This window comes from Triticum aestivum, chromosome 5B (assembly GCF_018294505.1).
Source record: "Triticum aestivum cultivar Chinese Spring chromosome 5B, IWGSC CS RefSeq v2.1, whole genome shotgun sequence".
Taxonomy (NCBI): Eukaryota; Viridiplantae; Streptophyta; class Magnoliopsida; order Poales; family Poaceae; genus Triticum; species Triticum aestivum.
This window is the reverse complement of record NC_057807.1, coordinates 270,365,606-270,386,329: the sequence shown is the minus strand read 5'-3', so window position 1 is coordinate 270,386,329 and position 20,724 is coordinate 270,365,606. Positions and strand designations below refer to the sequence as shown.

Sequence of the window (20,724 nt, the reverse complement as noted above, 5' to 3'; positions counted from 1 at the left end):
CTCCCCACTCAAGAGCTGCGGATCTGAGCCGAAGATTGGTGGATCCGGTTGCCCTTCGAATCCTCAAGGTATTCCCCTCCCTTTCCCCTCTTTCTATTGGTTGAAATCTTTGCATTTGATTGATTTGGGTGAAACCCTAGTTCATCCTTTTGTTAAATGGATAGTGGATTTTTGTGTGATAATGTGGGGATTAGTGTGATTTAGGATATGTATGGCTTAGAATATGTATAATATAGGATTTTTATGAAAGTGCTATGAATTTGGTTAGGATATGTACGCACATATATGGTGTATGGAAGAATTAGTGCAAATATATGGTGTATGATATTGTAGAAATTTATATGCACATATATGGTGTATGGAAGAAGAATCAGTGTAGAAATTTTGCACATGTATGTATGTTTTTGCACTAGTGCGGATATTTGCAAATGAAAACGGGGCTTACCATATACATTTGTAATTTGCAGGATGGGTTCTTTTATCCATCCATCGTATGATCAATTGCATCGTGGACGGTTCATGGCAGATGAAGGAAGGGTTTTTGACCAGCTTCACCTGAGGTCCGGTTCGGTTCATGACAAGATGGAGTATGACGAGCGATACACGGAGTATATTCGGAAGATGGGGCTTCTCCCTTTCATCTCACTCGTGTCTCGTTCGATGCGGAAGATGAACCCGTGTGCGATCACATCACTCGTTGACCGATGGCGCCCTGAGACACATACTTTTCACTTCTATGCTGGGGAGATGACGGTCACTTTGCAGGATGTTTCTCTGATCACTGGACTTCCCATCAAAGGAGAGCCTATTTGTTTTAGCACAGAATCTGATGGATGGCGTGATATTATGGTTGGATTCATAGGGAGGGAGCCAGGGGTACAAGGGAAGTCCGCCGGTGTGAATCCGCCTTCCTTACTTGGTATTCCATCCAATCGTTGACCTTTGGTGGATACTTGTACATCTTTTTGGTCTTGTTTTTTCCGGACATCAAGTTGGATGTTTCTTCACTATACTTTTGAAAATAGACATTCAACTTCTGGAATGTATACTCTACTATTGCTGTCATCGGCAATGCACGGACACCCTTTAGCACCATGTTGAAATATTCAGCCACGTTGTTTGTCATGTCACCGTATCTCACTCCATCGTTGTCAAAAGCCTGTGCCCACTTTCCTTTATCGGCAAGATTCCTATTTAGGAAATCTTTGCCACCATTGTTTGCTTTGGCATACACTTCGTCCCACAATTTCTCAAAATGTCTAGTGGTGAATGCGAGACAATAATCATGAAGAAGGTCAGACAATTCCTTGTCTCCACATGCTCGGTAAAAGTTAGACACAAAATGCCTCATGCACCACCTATGGTGCATGCGAGGATGTCCTGGAATGTCAATCTCCACTGCATTGAGTATCCATGGGTGGCGGTCCAAGATGATGCAAACCTCTCTTTGAGGTCCAATTACCTTGGTCCTCACTAGAGTAAGAAACCACTCCCAGCTGTCATTGTTCTCCGCCGACACCAAAGCGAACGCCAATGGAACCAATTTGTCACCACCATCATTAGCAACGACGACCAACAATGTGCCCTTGAACCGTCCAGTCAGAAATGTGCCATCCACGGACATAACCGGCCTACAATGCTTGAAGGCCCTAACGCATGGCTCAAAAGTCCAGAATGCACGTCCAAATATTCGAACGATTGCATCGTTGTATATCCTTGTTCTCACGCCATCTGGATCCGCCATATAGTACATGCCAGGATTTTCTGCTGCCATCGCTTTCAACACCATCGCGAGGCGGTTGTATGATTCTTCCCAACCACCATACAATATCTCAAAGGCAGCTTGCTTGGCCTTCCATGCCTTCCCATACTTCACCTCGTACCCAAAAACCTCCTTCACCATCTCCATTAAAGCCCGAATGGGATATGTCGGGAGTATCTTTATGGAGGCTGAAAATCGACATGCAATGAATTTGGAGGTCAATTGACGGCGATCATCCTTTACATCATCATCATCAATATCCTTGCCACTACATCGATGGTGAAACAGGAACTTGTAATCTTTCATTGTGGCCTGCCTTTGACACTGATACGTCTCCAACATATCTATAATTTTTTATTGTTCCATGCTATTATATTACCCGTTTTGGATGTTTATGGGCTTTACTTTACACTTTTACATCATTTTTGGGACTAACCTACTAACCGGAGGCCCAGCCCGAATTGCTGTTTTTTTTGCCTATTTCAGTGTTTCGAAGAAAAGGAATATCAAATGGAGTCCAAACGAAACGAAACCTTCGGGAGCAATCTTTTCGGAACAAACGTGATCCAGGGGACTTGGAGTGGACGTCAAGCAACAGAGGAGGTGGCCACGAGGGTGCCCGGCGCGCCCCCTACAGTTGGGCGCGCCCCCCACCCTCGTGGGCCCCTCGAGCGTCCACCGACCTACTTCTTCCTCCTATATATACCCACGTACCCTGAAACCATCGAGGAGCACCACGAAAAACTATTTCCACCACCGTAACCTTCTGTATCCGCGAGATCTCATTTGGAGCCTTCGCCGGTGCTCCGCCGGAGGGGGAATCGACCACGGAGGGCCTCTACATCATCTCCAAGGCCCTTCCGATGAGTTGTGAGTAGTTTACCACAGACCTTCGGGTCCATAGTTATTAGCTAGATGGCTTCTTCTCTCTCTTTGAATCTCAATACAAAGTTCTCCTCGATCTTCTTGGAGATCTATTCGATCTAACTTTTTTTGCGGTGTGTTTGTCGAGATCCGATGAATTGTGAGTTTATGATCAAGTTTATCTATGAGAAATATTTAAATCTCCTCTGAATTCTTTTATGTGTGATTAAGTTATCTTTGCAAGTCTCTTCGAATTATCAGTTTGGTTTGGCCTACTAGATTGATCTTTCTTGCAATGGGAGAAGTGCTTAGCTTTGGTTTCAATCTTGCGGTGTCCTTTCTCAGTGACAGCAGGGGCAGGAAGGCACGTATTGTATTGTTGCCATCGAGGATAAAAAGATGGGGTTTTTATCATATTGCATGAGTTTATCTCTCTACATCATGTCATTTTTATTAATGCGTTACTCTGTTCTTTATGAACTCAATACTCTAGATGCATGCTGGATAGCGGTTGATGTGTGGAGTAATAGTAGTAGATGCAGGCAAGAGTCGGTCTACTTATCACGGACGTAATGCCTATATACATGATCATGCCTAGATAATCTCATAATTATTCGCTTTTCTATCAATTGCTCGACAGTAATTTGTGCACCCACCGTAATACTTATGCTATCTTGAGAGAAACCACTAGTGAAACCTATGGCCCCCGGGTCTATCTTTTATCATATAAGTTTACCATCTACTTTTATTTGCATCTTTACTTTTCCAATCTATATCATAAAATACCAAAAATATATTTATCTTATCATATTATCTCTATCAGATCTCACTTTCGCAAGTGGCCGTGAAGGGATTGATAACCCCTTTATTGCATTGGTTGCGATGTTCTTATTTGTTTGTGTAGGTGCGTGGGACTTTTGAGGAGCCTCCTACTGGATTGATACCTTGGTTCTCAAAAACTGAGGGAAATACTTAGGCTACTTTGCCGCATCACCCTTTCCTCTTCAAGGAAAACCAAAGCAAGCTCAAGACGTAGCAAGAAGGATTTCTGGCGCCATTGCCGGGGAGGTCTTCGCTCAAGTCAAGACATACCAAGTACCCATCACAAACTCATCTCCCTCGCATTACATTATTTGCCATTTGCCTCTCGTTTTCCTCTCCCCTACTTCACCCTTGTCGTTTTATTTGCCCTCTCTTTCCCAATATCCTCTCTCTCTCGCTTGCCTTTTTGTTTGCTTGTGTGTTGGATTGCTTGTCGCGATGGTACAAGATAATACCAAATTGTGTGACTTTTCCAATACCAATAATAATGATTTCCTTAGTACTCCGATTTCTCCTCTTAATGATGTTGAGTCTTGTGAAATCAAAGCTGCTTTGCTGAATCTTGTTATGAAAGATCAATTCTCCGGCCTTCCTAGTGAAGATGCCGCTACCCATCTAAACAACTTTGTTGATTTGTGTGAGATGCAAAAGAAGAAAGATACGCATAATGATATTGTTAAATTGAAGTTATTCCCGTTTTCACTTAGAGACCATGCTAAAGTTTGGTTTTCGTCTTTGCCTAAGAATAGTATTGATTCATGGAATAAGTGCAAAGATGCTTTTATCTCTAAGTATTTTCCTCCTGCTAAGATCATCTCTCTTAGGAACGATATTATGAATTTTAAAGAACTTGATCATGAGCATGTTGCCCAATCTTGGGAAAGAATGAAATTGATGATTCGCAATTTCCCTACTCATGGTTTGAATTTATGGATGATCATACAAATTTTTTATGCCAGATTGAATTTTGCTTCTACAAATCTTTTAGATTCGGCCATGGGAGGCACGTTTATGGAAATCACCCTAGGAGAAGCTACTAAAATCCTTGATAACATTATGGCTAATTATTCTCAATGGCACACCGAAAGATCTACTTGTAAACAAGTGCATGCTATAGAAGAAATTAATGTTTTGAGTGGAAAGATGGATGAACTTATAAAATTGTTTGCTACTAAGAATGCTCCTATCGATCCCAATGATATGCCTTTGTCTACTTTGATTGAGAATAATAATGAATCTATGTATGTGAATTTTGTTGGTAGGAATAATTTTGGTAACAATGCTTATAGATACTTTAATCCTAGACCGTTCCCTAGTAATTCCTCTAATAATTATGGAAATTCCAACAATAATTCTTATGGTAATTATAATAAGATGCCCTCTGATTTTGAGAATAATGTTAAATAATTTATGATCTCTCAAAAGAATTTTAATGACTTGCTTGAAGAAAAATTGCTTAAATTTGATGATTTGGCTAGAACGTTGATAGACTTTCGCTTGATGTTGATTCTTTGAAACTTAGATCTACTCCTCCTAAGCATGATATCAATGAGTCTCTCAAAGCTATGAGAATTTCCATTGATGAGTGCAAAGAAAAAACCGCTAGGTTGCGTGCTAAGAAAGATTGCTTTGTAAAAGCGTGTTCTTCTAGTTTCCGTGAAAATAATGATGAAGATCTAAAAGTTATTGATGTGTTCCCTATTAAATCTTTGTTTTACAATATGAATCTTAATAATGATGGGACTGGAGATGACTCAACTTTAGTTAAAAGGCGTCCCAATGATTCAGAGTTTTTAGATCTTGATGCTAAATTTGGTAAAAGTGGGATTGAAGAGGTCAAGACTTTAAATAGCATTGAACCCACTATCTTGGATTTCAAGAATTTAATTATGATAATTATTCTTTAGTAGATTGTATTTCCTTGTTGCAATACATGTTGAATTCTCCTCATGCTTATAGTCAAAATAAAGCTTTTACCAAACATATTGTTGATGCCTTGATGCAATCTTATGATGAAAAACTTAACTTGGAAGTTTCTATACCTAGAAAACTTTATGATGAGTGGGAACCTACTATAAAGATTAAAATTAAAGATCATGATTGTTATGCTTTGTGTGATTTGGGTGCTAGTGTTTCCACGATTCCGAAAACTTTATGTGATATTCTAGGTTTCCATGATCTTGATGATTGCTCTTTAAATTTGCACCTTGCGGATTCCACCATTAAGAAGCCTATGGGAAGGATCAATGATGTTCTTATTGTTGCAAATAGGAATTATGTGCCCGTACATTTTATCGTTCTTGATATAGATTGCAGTCTTTCTTGCCCTATTATTTTTGGTAGACCTTTCCTTAGAACGATTGGTGCAATTATTGATATGAAGGAAGAGAATATTAGATTCCAATTTCCATTAAGGAAAGACATGGAGCACTTTTCAAGAAATAAAGTTAAATTACCTTATGAATCTATCATGCGAGCTACTTATGAATTGAGTGCCCAAGATGGCACTACTTAGATCTATCCTCGCTTTTATGCCTAGCTTGGGGCGTTAAACAATAGTGCTAGTTGGGAGGCAACCCAATTTTATTTTTGTTTTTTTGTTTTTGCTTCTATTTAGTAATAAATTTTTCATCTACCTTCTGTTTAGATGTGTTTTCATGTTTTAATTAGTGTTTGTGCCAAGTAGAACCTATAGGATAACCTATGGTGATAGTTAATTTGATTCTACTGAAAAACATAAACTTTGCATGCACGAAAATAATTTTAGTAATTCAGAGAAACGTGCTTTTGTGTTGATTTTTTTGCTGTAGATCAATAGACAAATTTCCCAGGACTTCCTATTTTGGTAGGATTTTTCGAGTTCCATAAGTATTCGAGAGTTACATATTGCTACAGACTGTTCTGTTTTTGAAAGATTCTGTTTTTCGTGTGTTGTTTGCTTATTTTGATGCATCTATGGCTAATATGTAGGGTATGAATCATAGAGAAGTTGGAATAAAGTAGGTTTAACACCAATATAAATAAATAATGAGTTCATTACAGTACCTTATGTGGTGTTTTTTTTTCTTACACTAACGGAGCTTATGAGATTTCCTGTTGAGTTTTGTGTTGTGAAGTTTTCAAGTTTTGGATAAAGATTTGATGGACTATGGAATAAGGAGCGGAAAGAGCCTAAGATTGGGGATGCCCATGACACCCCAAGATATTCAAGGATAACCAAAAGCCTAATCTTGGGGATGCCCCGAAATGCATCCCCTCTTTCGTCTTCGTCTATCGGTAACTTTACTTGGAGCTATATTTTTATTCGCCACATGATATGTGTTTTGCTTGGAGCGTCTTGTATGATATTAGTCTTTGCTTTTTAGATTACCACAAGCATCCTTGCTGTACACACCTTTTGGGAGAATCCCACTTGATTAGATTTTATTAGAACACTCTATGTGCTTCACTTATATCTTTTGAGCTAGATAGTTTTTGCTCTAGTACTTTAGTTATATCTTTTAGAGCACGGCGATGGCTTAATTTTAAAGAAATTGTTGATCTATCATGCTTCACTTATATTATTTTGAGAATCTTTTAGAACAGCATGGTTAGCTATGGTTATAAAATTGGTCCTAAAATTATGGGCATCCAAGTTGGGTATAATAAAAACTATCACAAGAAGTGAATTGGATGTTATGGTCAATTTGATACTTGATAATTGTTTTGAGATAGCGAGGCGGTGATATTAGAGTCATGCTAGTTGGGTGATTGTGAATTTAAAGAATACTTGTGTCGAAGTTGGCAAGTCCCGTAGCATGCACGCATGATAAAAGTTCTGTAACAAATTTATTGCATGTAGTGCTCTTTTGATTGCCTTCCCTTGAGTGGAGGTCGGGGGCACGAGATGGTTAACTCCTACCAACCTCCCCCTAGGAGCATGCGTAGTAGTACTTTGCTTCGAGGGCTAATAAATTTTTGCAATAAGCATATGAGTTCTTTATGACTAATGTTGATTCCATGGATTATACGCACTCTCACCCTTTCATCATTGCTAGCCGCTTCGGTACCATGCATTGCTCTTTCTCACCTTAAGAGTTGGTGCAAACTTCGTCGGTGCATCCAAACCCCGTGATACGATACGCTCTATCACACATAAACCTTCTTATATCTTCCTCAAAACAGCCACCATACCTACCTATTATGGCATTTCTATAGCCATTCCGAGATATATTGCCATGCAACTTTCCACCGTTCCGTTCATCATCATGACACGCATCATCATTGTCATACTGCCTGGCATGATCATGTAGTTAACATCGTATTTGTGGCAAAGCCATCATGCATAATTTTCATACATTTCACTCTTGATTCATTACCCATCCCGGTACACCGCCGGAGGCATTCATATAGAGTCATATCTTGTTCTAGTTTTGAGTTGTAATTCATGAGTTGTAAATAAATAGAAGTGTGATGATCATCATTATTAGAGCATTGCCCCCCCCCCCAAAAGAAAAAAAGAAGAAGAGAAAGGCCAAAAAGAAAGCCCCCCCCCAAAAAAAGAGGGGGGGCAATGTTACTATCCTTTTCCACACTTGTGCTTCAAAGTAGCACCATGTTCTTCATATAGAGAGTCTCATATGTTGTCACTTTCATATACTAGTGGGAATTTTTCATTATAGAACTTGGCTTATATATTCCTACAATGGGCTTCCTCAGAATGGCCTAGGTCTTCGTGAGCAAGCAAGTTGGATGCACGCCCACTTAGTTTCTTTTGTTGAGCTTTCATACATTTATAGCTCTAGTGCATCCGTTGCATGGCAATCCCTACTCCTCATGTTGACATCAATTGATGGGCATCTCCATAGCCCGTTGATTATCCTCGTCAATGTGAGACTTTCTCTTTTTTTGTCTTCTCTACACAACCTCCATCATCATATTCTATTCCATCCATAGTGCTATATCCATGGCTCACGCTCATGTATTGCGTGAGAGTTGAAAAAGGCTGAAGCGCGTTAAAAAGTATGAACCAATTGATTGGCTAAAACCGGGGTTGTTCTTGATGGGAGTATTTTGTGTGATGAAAATGAAACATAGCCAAACTATATAATTTTGTAGGGATGAACTTTCTTTAGCCATGTTATTTTGAGAAGACATGATTGCTTAGTTAGTATGCTTGAAGTATTACTATTTCTTATGTCAATATGAACTTTTATTTTAAATCATTTGGATATGAACATTCATGCCACAATAAAGAAAATTACATTGAGAATTATGCTAGGTAGCATTCCACATCAAAAATTCTGTTTTTATCATTTACCTACTCGAGGACGAGCATGAATTAAGCTTGGGGATGCTTGATACGTCTCCAACGTATCTATAATTTTTTATTGTTCCATGCTATTATATTACCCGTTTTGGATGTTTATGGGCTTTACTTTACACTTTCATATCATTTTTGGGACTAACGTACTAACCGGAGGCCCAACCCAAATTGCTGTTTTTTTGCCTATTTCAGTGTTTCGAAGAAAAGGAATATCAAATGGAGTCCAAACGGAATAAAACCTTCGGGAGCGATCTTTTTGGAACAAACGTGATCCAGGGGACTTGGAGTGGACGTCAAGCAACAGAGGAGGCGGCCACGAGGGTGCCCGACGCGCCCCCTACAGGTGGGCGCGCCCCACCCTCGTGGGACCCTTGAGTGTCCACCGACCTACTTCTTCCTCCTATATATACCCACGTACCCTGAAACCATTGAGGAGCACCACGAAAAACTATTTCCACCGCCGTAACCTTCTGTATCCGCGAGCGCCGGCGCTCCGCCGGAGGGGGAATCGACCACGGAGGGCCTCTACACCATCTCCAAGGCCCTTCCGATGAGTTGTGAGTAGTTTACCACAGACCTTCAGGTCCATAGTTATTAGCTAGATGGCTTCTTCTCTCTCTTTGAATCTCAATACAAAGTTCTCCTCGATCTTCTTGGAGATCTATTCGATGTAACTTTTTTTGCGATGTGTTTGTCGAGATCCGATGAATTGTGGGTTTATGATCAAGTTTATCTATGAGAAATATTTGAATCTCCACTGAATTCTTTTATGTGTGATTAAGTTATCTTTGTAAGTCTCTTCGAATTATCAGTTTGGTTTGGCCTACTAGATTGATCTTTCTTGCAATGGGAGAAGTTCTTAGCTTTGATTTCAATCTTGCGGTGTCCTTTCCTAGTGACAGCAGGGGCAGGAAGGCACGTATTGTATTGTTGCCATCGAGGATAAAAAGATGGGTTTTATATCATATTGCATGAGTTTATCCCTCTACATCATGTCATCTTTCTTAATGCGCTACTCTGTTCTTTATGAACTTAATACTCTAGATGCATGCTGGATAGCAGTTGATGTGTGGAGTAATAGTAGTAGATGCAGGCAGGAGTCGGTCTACTTGTTACGGACGTGATGCCTATATACATGATCATGCCTAGATAATCTCATAATTATTCGCTTTTCTATCAATTGCTCGACAGTAATTTGTTCACCCACCGTAATACTTATGCTATCTTGAGAGAAGCCACTAGTGAAACCTATGCCCCCCGGGTCTATCTTTTATCATATAATTTTACTATCTACTTTTATTTGCATCTTTACTTTTCCAATCTATATCATAAAATACCAAAAATATATTCATCTTATCATATTATCTCTATCAGATCTCACTTTCGCAAGTGGCCGTGAAGGGATTGACAACCCCTTTATTGCATTGGTTGCGAGGTTCTTATTTGTTTGTGTAGGTGCGTGGGACTTTTGAGGAGCCTCCTACTGGATTGATACCTTGGTTCTAGAAAATGGAGGGAAATACTTAGGCTACTTTGCTGCATCACCCTTTCCTCTTCAAGAAAAACCAACACAAGCTCAAGACGTAGCAGACACATCTTGCACGGATAACCCAAGGGCAATGATTCTTGTGTTCCTCACATTTGACCACATAACTCACTTTGGAGTTTGACTTCTCCACAAAGAATGGCTGATGAAACTTAACCGCGTAGTCCTTGGCCCATATTTGAAGTTCTGCCAAGCTTTCAAAGATTGTTCCTTCAGTAACACCATACACACTTGCTTTGGTATCTCGCTTTGAAGTTAACCTTCGTGCTAGAATTTTACTTGTGCCACCATCAACAATCGCCTTATCGGCTAGGCTTAGATCATAAAACAATGATGTCTTGTGACTACGGCCTATTACCTTCTTGAAAGCATTGGCTTCTTTAGCCGTCAATCGAACATCATCTATTTCTTCATCCGGGCCTTCATCCTCCGAGTCCCATGCATAGGACCTATTGTATGGAATCTCATGGTCCATGTCCTCTTCCATGCGGTTTGCCTCAACATCACCAACATAATGATCACGAAGATAAGCCTCCGATTCATCACCCTCAAACTCACCATCATCCATGTGCAAGTCTTCATTATCAACCTGGTCATTCCCGACGGGGCTCAAACATTGGGTCATTGGAGGTTGGCTCATTGTTGTGTCATGCACATCCGGAGTGACATGTGTTGAATCTCGAACCGGGCTTATAACATCATATGAAGATGCACAACGATTCAAATCAATGTGTAACGGAGCATGAACAACCTTTGTGGCAAATAACTCAAATGATTTATCTTGTGAGGCCAACACACTCTCTTTATATGCTTCCCAATGAAACTCGGAGTCAAGAGGCATTATCTTCCAACGAATATGTTTCCCATACCCAACATTATACCTTTCGATTAAGTCTACTCCATCGCTTTCTTCCATCCAATTCAACCTTCTTCGAAGCTCAATCAAAACCTCCTCAAGGCTAGGACTTGTGGGAAACACCATCACTACCGGGTTCTTCTTCGGGTCACCATACTCCGCATCTCCCTTCTCAAATGAGACAAAGTCCACATGATGCACATGGACGATCCTCGCCATCTAGAATCATAAACACCAAAATGCATCAACAAAAATAGCAAAATTGGATGACCTAGTGTTTCCCCAAATCCCCACAATGTGGAGATTTCAACCAACAAAAAGAGGAGGGATGATGGAGAATACCTTGAGGTGTCGAAGGGAAGGATAAATCACCGATTTGAAGCTCCGATCCATGAAATTTTGTGGGCATTAGGGAGGGCCTTGAGTGGTACGGCCGGAGTGAAGAAAGGGGAAAAGTGAGGGTTTATGAAGGGGAAAACAGGGGATGCTCTGTTTTGTTGACGCAAGGGGCATGGCGCCTTGGGCAGGGGCGTCATGATCATGGCATGGAGTCCTGTCCTGGAGGGTCATGGTGCCATGCCCTGCCAACGTGGCAAGTCGCCGCTGACCAGCATGGCGCCCAACAACGATGAGCGGCAGCGGAGGGAGGACGGGGAGCACACAGCGGCGGCGGAGGGGAGCAGCAGCAACAAACCTCTCTCTTCCTCCCGTCCCCCACGCCGCCACCCTGCCTCCTCTCCTCCCGTGGACGTCGACCACCCTCCACGCCCTAGCCTCCCCTTCTCCTCCTCATGTCCTCGCCTCCGACGCCGTCGCCCCCAACCCAGGCGACCCCTTCCTCCAACTTGCGCCGGACGTCACCCGGAGTTGAGAGGAGAGGAGAGGCAGATCTCACCACCACTGGTGACCTCCCTCCCTCCCTCCTCAGATGGACGGACGAGGTAACACCGCCCAAAACCCTAGCCCCGCCCCTCACCCACCCACATGGATGGACGGATGGGGACGGGGAGCAGGCCAGGCGGCGGCCAGATCCACCACGGCTGCCGCGGTTCATCTGGATCCGCGCCCTCCCCAGTTGCTCGCGCGCTAGGAGAAGAGGAGGTGGCAGCGGCTACTGCCGTTCTCGTGCGGCCGGGCAGCTCGTCTGCTCCGACCCCGTCAAGGTGCCCTCCTCCCCTTCTCGATGCGATGCTGCTTGTGTTGCTCTCTTCATGAAGCTCCTCTCTGCTGCAGTCTTGGAGGAGATGCAATAGAACCTGAGATGCGATTCTTCGGCCCCAACAAGCGCCAGGACAAGGGCCACTCTTCGTTTTATATTCCTGCGTGCAATATATAGTGCATAGTTGGTTCATTTTCATCTATGACAAATCATGTCTTACTTTTACATTTATCAGGACCAGCAAGTCAAAGTTGAAACTCGACACCATCTGAACCTATTTCATGGAATTGGGGACTGAATTTGGATACTTTGTTTTGAGGCAAAAGAGGTAGACCTCTAAAATAATTCAGCTAGGAACATATGCTATCTTAATTATATTGGGTTCAGGTTTCATGCACCAATCACACTATGACACTATGTATGTTTTTTAGATTTAATTTTTTTGTTATGTGAATTTCTTTAGTAGCTCATAGATTTTTGACTATTTGTATGTTTTTTAGATTTACCAAAGGAAGACTTGTGATTTACTATGGTATGAGGAGATTCTTTGTAAAATTTGAATCCTATGGAAAGTATGATCATTTCACCTGTTTATTGGTGGTCCTAATGGGTGTTTATTGTCCTAATGTCTTGATGTAGAACAAACCTTCTTTGGAGGAAACTGTGAATTTATCATGCTGGCAGTATGCGGTTCTTTTTTATTTAGAGGTTTAACATTTAAAGTTGTAGGTTAGTTTTGCTTTTTGAGTTGAGATGTCATGTATTTAGTTATCATGCCAGAAAATTTTCACTGGCAAAACTTTTGTATATGTATGCCTGTGCCATTGCATTTTTCAGTGTTCCCTATAGAGAAGCCTCCATGAATGTGATCCCTTCAATATCTTTCCTTAGATTTGGTCTTAGGCTTCTCTCCCTTAATACGTGATTTTCTTTTTGCAGTGTGTTCACTCATAAATTCCAAAGTAGAATACTATATAGTACTAACTACTCTCTTTTGATCCATGATAATCATGTGTCATATATTACACTATCATTTCTTGCTTCTATGAATTAAACCCATGTTCAAGTTCAGATTTAATTTATCTATCTTCTTTCTATGCAGATTATTTGAAGTTTGCTGATTTCATAAGCCCGTAAATGACCGTACACCATTTGAAGGTATAGATAGATGGATATTTCATATATTATTATTGGCATTTGCTTGGCATGTATATGGCCTTCCCTTGCCTTCCTTTATTACCTGCCGTTCTTCATTGTTGTGCATTGGAAGAGGTTGTTTTTTGTTCACCTTTTTCTCAACATTGTTACTTCTCTCCATCTTTAATGCTGCTGCTTATTAGGTTTGTTGTTTTGCATAGCGCAGGGGTGTGACGTGCCGCAACACCGACCAACAAGGTAATAACTGTCCCGCTGGCTTACTCTTAATCCTTGTTTTACCATAAAGATCTTTTAGTCATAGACACCATTTACATGAAGGATGCTCTAGGTCGCTTCTACTAGACACTATGAGGCTTCAGTTCCAACTGCCGATTGCGACTTATCTAGAAACTATTTAGTTTTATCGCCTTGGCTTGGATAACATGCTTTGACTTGCTTAGAGGATATCTGCTTATGTAGTGAGACTGGTTGAGGTAGAAAGTTACAAATTGACTGTAGACACATGTTGTATTTCTATACATTGATAACTAGAGTATTAGTGTGCCCTCTTGATTTTTTAAAGCGTGTTGATGACTAATATATAGTCTGTAAGTGGGTTTTTATCTAATTTAAGACACTGCTCTTTGCTTCTGTTGTAACATGGTTAACTTAATTTTGTATACCATTGAAGCTAGCTAAACATAGCAAGATGTTTTGACTCTACAAACAAATTTTCAAACAGAGTACTTTGAGTCAATTCCGCTCGCCAGTTTAGATGGTTTCAGGAAGATATGTTCTAGGTTTCTATTTTTATCCAGATAGAGGTTATGCTAAGATGGTAATCTACCTTGGTTAGCAATAGCACCATGCCATGGTTAGTGCATATTGATTTCTATAGGAGTTCTAGTTACAATTACATGCTTACATAGTTATCCTCCTTCTCCTTTGCCCAATCTTTTAAAATAGATCGAGGCTATCAGGGTAAGGCCGAAGGTTCGGCACCGCCCAGTATCTAACAGCATCGCATTGTTAGAGTGTGGAACAAAATGGAGCATTCTCAGGGCATGTGGCTTCTTTCATGGTTTATCCAACTGTCTTGCGTTTAATCATCAGTTGTTTGCATTGCAAATTTGATTGATTTCATATGACTTCATGTTTCATGGTTTAGCAATCACTCTGACCAGCTAATGAGCCTTTTGTGTTTTTTCACTTGTGTCATGCGATTGACATGCTTGCCTTTTGTCGGTGTACTACAGGTGTTGCTACTGTTTTTGCGCAGCGAGTCGAGGCGAGCCAGTGCCGATTGCCACAAAAGGTATTTAATTGTAGCTCATCTTTTCCATGAATTTGTTAGTAGAATTTATGTTCTGTTGCGAAGTGGCATATATAATTTGATATTTCTCCAGGAAAGATATCATGGAGTATGGTTGTAATTCTGTATATTAACCGAGGGAGGACCATGCTGCCAACTGGCCTAAGAAAATCCCTTGTGTTAAAAATATTAGTAATGGGAGTTTGTGGCGGGAGGGGTGTTATTTTTAACATCATTAGTAGTTCCATTTTTGGTCTCCTGTGTTTGAAACCATCTTTACTTGCAGCCCCCTGTTTGGTTTTTTAGATGGACTTTTGTACCCAACAAGGCGGTAGGATAATCAGAAACATTCATTCTCTAATTTAACACACATAGTTAAATATGGTAGTTACTTAAATTTAAAAAGTTTCTATATGGTTCAAGCTTGCCTCGATCTTTATTTTGGTACAAACCTTCCTGCATTTTGAGGTTATGATAACTGTGATGCCATTTAATTATGCGAATACTGCTCTGCCTTGCATAATTGCCTCATATACTATTCCTAATGAATGAATGCTTTTTCCAGCCGGTAAAATTACTAAGTTCTATTGGTTAATCTTGGTATCACCACTATACCAGTTTTTCATGTGCATCACTATCCTACCAGTTAGTGTATTGCTTCGATATTGATAATTCCTTGTGTTTTTATGCTCACTACCTTTCCTTGATTTTCAATCCATATTATCTCATGCCAGTAGAGATACGTCAGTTATTTTCTGACATAACTTCGTTTTTTTTCTATGGATATTGCATATCTATTTGTTGTTTCGAAGGAGGTAAGCCAAGGGCGAGAAATAGAGCATGCCGTATGTGGTTTTTCATTTCAGGTATCTGTTGCATATAATTGCTAAAGCAGCTTCCATGAGAACTATCTACTTTGTTGTTGCCTGGACCAACTGCTATGTTAGAGTGCTTCTAATATAAACTTGATATATTAGAGTGGTGATTTCTAGCGATTACTCTGATTTCTCTTTGCGCCGGTGAGCATTTAAAAAGAATACATAATCTACCTTGCTATAAACCCATGTCATTGTTAAAGTGAGCTGATCCTTGCTTTTAAATCCTTATTACATGAATGAGTTGTTGTATGTTTGTCTCAGGTTTTTTTATATCCATGATGATTTTCATTGGGTTGCTGCTATCTTATAGATGTTTAGATTCCTGATATTTTAAGCATTGAAAAATTATCACATATGTCAGCTATTTGTTTTCCTCCTCTGAACTGATTCATTTTTCTCAAAATTATACTGTTGTTTCTATATACAGGCAATAAATACTATCAGGCTGGTTTGTGCTGTGTTGGATTCGGTCCAGTTACAAGACAGAGGCAGAGGATATGGATACAAGAAGTCAAGAAGATACCCTTCTCTCTGTTTCTAAATTACAAAGTACCTTGCCTGGATCTGGAGGTGCAGTTACGGCAAACTCAACATAGTCAAGGTACAAACCCCATCCCTCTCCCTCCTGATGGAACTCCCCTCACGCCTCTCCATATTTCTCTTGCTCAAATATCGCTTGACCTGCTTTCTTTTACCCTGTGTATCCAGGACAGGAAAGAACCATGGAAAGAAGAAGGGTAGGATGGTGTGGCTCGCAGATTCGGCCACTATACATTTTTATTTGTTCTTGCACCTATCTCCTCACCCTCCCACTCTTCCTCTATCTGTCGTCTCTCTTTCTCTTCCTCCCCCTTGCTAATTTTCTATCTGATTGAACATGGATAGCTGACTCTGAGATGTGCGAGCAGTAGATAAAGACTGCCCGGTTTGGAATAGATTGCCAGTATTAATTTCCTGCTGATTGATACACGCGTGGATATAGAAAATGTACCAACCATATATACATTCAATTATACAAAAGATATAGCAATCGTCTATGCATTCAATTATACCACACCCTCCTGTTTTGCTTGCTAATGTGATATCTTGGTATTTATATTATGACAAACCATGCCGGGTCCATGCTAACATCAATACTCTTGGTTTGAATTTAACTTTTACCAGGGTTTAGGTGGTAAGCACATTGACAGGATCGACGATCGACAACCCAATCTATCTCACTGATGTTGAAGGTATAGACATATATACATTGCGTAGTAAACAACGTTGCCTCTGAGTTGTATAGGTAATTTCATGCTTTCCATGACAATTGGTTTGGTTATTCAGGTAGAGGCCCAGAGGTTAAGATTATGTGCAGTGAACCATGCCTTTGTGGGAGGACCAAGACAAGAGGTAGCATCTTCCGTTGTGGCGACTTATAATTATCATCAGAGTTTGTTGGCAATATTCGTTAGAAAACAATATATATGAATCATGTCTAAATTTCACATTATAATCAATGCGCAGGACCGCATGTCGAGTATCAGCCCTAAAAGTGTGGAGTGCATCCGCCGTAAACAGCTACATTGGTCTCCACCCGGTAAGATTGATGGTGTAGTTCCGTGCCTTCCTCTGCTCTCTTAGTTTAAGGACACGCCTATTTAAGTATGAAAGGTGAATTTTATTTTGAGCAACATCAATAAGAAATAAGATGTGATCCTGAACTATTCTCCGTGCAATTTAGCATTATCTAAAACCTGCAATGTCTATTTCCTGGAATTATTCAAGAGATCTTAGGTTAGTGTCTTAGGCTCTGGCTCAAGGTTCATGTTGGTATGTGGTAACAAATTAGGTGCCAACCTGGGACATTAGGAAATTTGCATTCATAAACAAGATCTATGAGATTGGTGCCTTAATTACTGATGTTGTGCAGTGAACTGGTTTGGATTTCCTCTCTTGACTTGCTCTTCTTATGTAGTTCAATGCTGCATCACTTGGTTCGTTTGCTTGCTTCCTTTGCTCGGTTCAGGAGGCAGTCGGGGAGAAGGCTAGGGCCAGTTACAAGAACCTCAGGGTCTTGCGTCATGGTTGTATCCATGCATGTGTTGAAAGCATTGAGCTTAATTTAGATATGTAGACGCAATTCCTTTTCGTGTATAAGATAATTGGTTTATATATAGACTGTCCATGATGGAAGTTGAAGTTACTGTGATAATTGGTTTATCTGCTATTTTTTATATTTGCAATGCTTGTTGGGTTGGATATGACTATACCCGGCAGCGGTGTGCTGCCGGGTGCGGCAAGCCACACTTCCTTCTGTTACTTTATTCAGCTTCTGTTGGCTTCATTTCCGTCTGCCTTTCCTGATTAAGATGTGCGCTATTTCCTGATTCCGTCGGTGCAGCGGGAGCTAGAAAGGGGGGCATGGTAGCATCCGGCGACTCCCAACCCTCACGAGCTCGGACCCTCGCCGCCTTCTTTGCTTCTCGGCCCCTCTTGTGTTCCTCATTGGTGTGCGCAGCCACACCAGTGCTGCCCCAACTCCCGCGCCGTCAAGCCATTTCCCTCGCTCCTTTTGCGTGGGTCCCATATTGCCTCTAGCATAAATAATAAACATTTATCATGATATAAGTTTTAAGTTGGGGTGGAGCAACTTATGATTTATAAGTTGGGGTGACTTATAAATCGACTCTGTTTGGCAAAATAAGTCATTTTTTTTACTTTTCGACTTATAAGTTGATGACTTATTTAAAATCGAACATGCCCTAAGAGAAGGCAAGGGAGGTGGGAAAATTGATCTTTTGCCCTGCAAGGGAGGTGGGAAATCAAGGCGCAGAGGAAAGAAGATCAAGGATGCCAAGGCGTTTAGCGGATGCCACCGGCGGTGGCCGTGCAGCCAAGCGTCCTCGCCGGCGGAAGCACCTCTACCTCGTCACGGAAGACTGGGAACAGGGATACAGCATCCGCAAGGTAGACCTGGAGGAGGATTACGAATGCCGACATCCACACCTCGGAGAAGGAACATGCAGGCAACAGCCCACGTAAACACTCCGACCGGCGCTTGCCACCGGCGGTCTTCCGCCTGGAGGCTCCGCACCAAGGCGCCGACCACTTCACGGCGGCCTTTGGCACCAAGATCATGGCCTTGCACCACACGCCCAGGCGCTACGTCCCCGTCTTCGACGTCCGCACGCGGTGCCTCAGCTTCGGCCCCCGGATGCGGAGGGACCCGAGCGCCCCAATCTACGTACCCGTCGCGGACAGGCTCTACGGCCTGGATTTCGACACCTTCGAGATGCTCCATCCGCCTCCGCCGCTCGTCGACCCCAACTGCGGCATGGACGTGCCCAAGTGGCGGTCGTGGCGCCGCCTCCCGCCGCCGCCCTTCAAGCGCGAGCGCGTCACCTCTCACGCCGTGCACCATGACGGACGAACCATCTTCGTCAGCGTCGACGGCAAGACCGGCGCCACGTTCAGCTTCGACACCACGGCGAGCTCCCCCCGCTGGATGCGCAGCGGCAACTGGAAGCTGCCCTTCAAGGGCCCCGCGCACTATGACTGTGACCTGGACGCCTGGGTTGGCCTCGCCCGAGACCCGGACATGCTCGGCCACCTCTGCTCTTGTGACGTGCCGTCTACCGGTGACGACGACGGGGACTACAACGGCGGTAGAGAGCCCCCGGCCTGGAAGCTCAGCAAGGAGAAGCTCTTCTGTGAGGACCCAAACGAGAAGCACATCGGCGCCGCCCTTGTCTACCTGGACACGGGCTGCAGAAGCATGTTCTGTCTCGTGCAGTGTCTCTCCCTGGACGACCGTGAGGAGGGCATGTACAGGGAGTACCTGCCTGAGCGTGAGCGCTACTTGCTTCGACTGACCACGTTTTCGCTGGTGAATGACAAGAATGGAGACCTCCGCACCGCCGCGCGCCGTCGCGTTCGGTCCTTTGAACTGCCCAAGTCAGTGACGGAATACTCTGCCTTCTTGGTGGATCCTGTGGCATTCTGGATGTAAACCAACAACTTCTCTCTTCGTCAATGTTAGTGAAGTATTGATTGTACAAGGCCCGGATTCACCGCCGTATGGCTGTTAAGTCGAGCCAATTATGTCATTTGGTCCTTTTTCTGTAGACTGGCAACAAGTGATAACGGAAACGATTCTGAAGCCTTGGTTAGCATGGGGCACAATGTCATTGGATTCTCACTTGTCAGCGCCCCTAGTCCAGGTGACCCTACTCTGATCGCTAACAGGAAGGACCCAGGCGGCAGCGACCCCGTCGCTGCCTCTCGACCCATCAGGACCAAGAAGCCCAACCCAACCAACTCTGGGCCGCAGTGGGCCCGTTGAGCCCAACCGCACAGCTGGCTACTTAAGGCACGCCCCTCGGTGATTAGGACATCCAGTGGATCAAGGCAAACGGCGGCGGCGGCTTACCCTAGTTCTTCTCTTCAGATATTCCTCTTTCTGTAATCCCAATTCCCTTGTAATCGAGATACCAGACTTGAATTCGTGAGTGAGATCAAGCTAGTTCGAGTGAATCCCATCCTGTACCTTACATCTGGTATCAGAGACCAATCCCACTCCCTTCCGCCGCGTCAATCTGGCACAGTTCGTGGAGACAAGAGCCCTGCGTCAGGCGCGATCTCGCCTCATGGCCATGGATCCATCCATCCAGTCGTTCCTGAAGGAAATATGCCCTAGAGGCAATAATAAAGTTATTATTTATTTCCTTATATCATGATAAATGTTTGTTATTCATGCTAGAATTGTATTAACCGGAAACATAATACATGTGTGAATACATAGACAAACATAGTGTCACTAGTATGCCTCTACTTGACTAGCTCGTTTATCAAAGATGGTTATGTTTCCTAGCCATGGACAAATGAGTTGTCATTTGATTAACGGGATCACATCATTAGAAGAATGATGTGATTGACTTGACCCATTCCGTTAGCTTAGCACTTGATCGTTTAGTATATTGCTATTGCTTTCTTCATGACTTATACATGTTCCTGTAACTATGAGATTATGCAACTCCCGTTTACCGAAGGAACACTTTGGGTACTACCAAACGTCACAACGTAACTAGGTGATTATAAAGGA

General features: G+C 42.3%; 1 long non-coding RNA gene across 4 annotated transcripts; it reads left to right on the top strand.

Annotated features, from left to right (window-relative positions):
* Window positions 1-11,638: 11,638 nt before the first annotated feature.
* On the top strand, window positions 11,639-17,835 carry LOC123111316 (uncharacterized). Of its 4 annotated transcripts, none has more exons than XR_006454366.1 (12): window positions 11,640-12,318; window positions 12,389-12,642; window positions 13,417-13,472; window positions 13,673-13,709; window positions 14,708-14,766; window positions 15,576-15,629; window positions 16,069-16,242; window positions 16,350-16,378; window positions 16,806-16,873; window positions 16,968-17,033; window positions 17,148-17,220; window positions 17,599-17,835. It is a non-coding gene; the product is annotated as an uncharacterized lncRNA (long non-coding RNA). The 4 variants fall into 4 exon arrangements; XR_006454368.1 differs by having other exon boundaries at window positions 11,641-12,318; window positions 13,678-13,709; XR_006454367.1 differs by lacking the exon at window positions 15,576-15,629 and having other exon boundaries at window positions 11,639-12,318.
* The last annotated feature ends 2,889 nt before the right edge of the window (window positions 17,836-20,724 follow it).